The following is a 1,923-nucleotide window of genomic DNA, read 5'->3' on the forward strand; positions in this document are numbered from 1 at the left end:
ATGACAATTCAGATTATTATGAATCTCTACAACTTTTTCTCTACTGTTAGGAAGCCTATTATTTGATCGTTTTATTGTTACTTCAATGTGCAATATTATTTAATAAAATTCAGTAACCAATTAATATAGTTTAGAGATACAGTTTATCAATTTTAAATATTGTGTACAGTTTAGATATTTGTGAACCATGATTTTCTATTAAGATAGGCATAAACTAAAATTTGATTAAAAAAAAATGTTTAAAAATTTATTTAAAATAGTATTTTGATACAGTTTTGTAAATATACAAGGTTGTTGTTATAAGCATTGCTAAAGTGAATCAAAATTGAAAATATCGAATAGCAGAATAAACTTGGTTTATAATTAAGACCATAATCACAGTAGCAGCTTTAGTACATACTAGCCATGTTGAACGAGAAACAGTAAAACCGCAAGAGTCTGATTTCGCACTTAATAGAAAGAGTACACAGTATTTGTACGTCTTTATCTATCTAATGCAAAATCAGACTCTCGTGACTTTACTGCCTCTTGCTCAGCACGGTCGTACTAGAATCAGTTGTGCCATGGTGTATGCAGAGAAAGAAAGTGGCATACGTTACGTAGATTCAGGAACAGCGGGACTCGTGCTATGGGAGGGGGAAATCACTAGCTGCGTCACAAACCAAGATGGCTGCCCAAAAGAAAATGGCATCATGATTGGTGTCGAAACTGATGACTTTTCTCTCCCGTAACACGAAACGCTGTCCACGGTTCTGCTTCTCAGGAATCATCTTCTCATCAATGTAATTTCATCAAATTTGGGACCTAGCAACGAAGTTCTCGCGTACAAGGTAGTGTATTTTTTATAGAAATGGACTCTAACATTGCTCGACAAAAAAAAAAGAGAATAGTTATAACGGGAGAAAGCGAGATAAATATAATATGACGAGCAACGACAATCGAGACCCGGCATTTCACCCCTTGCCGTACAATAATGTGTCTAATTCGTCATAAGTTCTTTATGCCAAGTTTCGCGATCACGAAGTCTAATATATCAAAATCAACATATTTTCGCATTCATGAGGTATTCGTAAAATAAATCTTTTTTTGTGAGCATTGCATGTATGAACAAATTTAAACAAAATCAAACACTACACATTTGAGGAAAATTACTTTGAATTAAATCATTCGCGAATGGAAAGAAATGCCGCCAAAACAAAAAGTAATGCAATATACAAAATTTCACTTTGTATTGTTGGCATTCAGTCGATAAAATGATTGACTTAATATATCTAATGTTAATAAAATTACGTCGTTAACGGAACGACCGAGAAGTTTTTCATTAGATATGAAAAAATAAGGTTTGATTCATTCGATGATAAACGATTCACATTATAATTTTATTTACATATTGATATGCGTATTTAAGAAAATCGCATATTGTAGCAGAACACTAGCATTATAATAAAGTGAGACAAATATTGTTGTTTCTCAGCAGCCAAGTATTTATTCTTAAATTTATTCTGTAAAAATTAATATATGTTCGCAATAATTGCGAATTAAATTCGTTACCCCTAATTATATTCTATATTATTTTTACTTACCTTTAAATTTTCAGTGGTCGTTCGTGCACTTTGTCAGTAACTTTCAATTTTTTAACAAGGGAACCAAAAAAGAAATATATCACTACTAAAGGTTTATAAACTCATGATGAAATTTTCAAATGCAAGTTTGTGATCTCATTAAAGTATAGAAATTCTTGCACTCGCGAATCAGTTCCATTATTAATAATAGTGAAAGAAAGTACAGTAACTTTGTTTCTAATCATTTAGTACATAACTAATTCTAACGATTTTATTAAAATTATTTGTAGCTTTATAGATACTCATAACCTTACTATAAGGATTTTATTCGTATATTATCGCAACAATTTTACTTCCAAAA

Source organism: Colletes gigas, unplaced genomic scaffold (genome assembly GCF_013123115.1).
Source record: "Colletes gigas isolate AHSC1104 unplaced genomic scaffold, ASM1312311v1 Colletes_gigas_Sc00001, whole genome shotgun sequence".
NCBI lineage: Eukaryota > Metazoa > Arthropoda > Insecta > Hymenoptera > Colletidae > Colletes > Colletes gigas.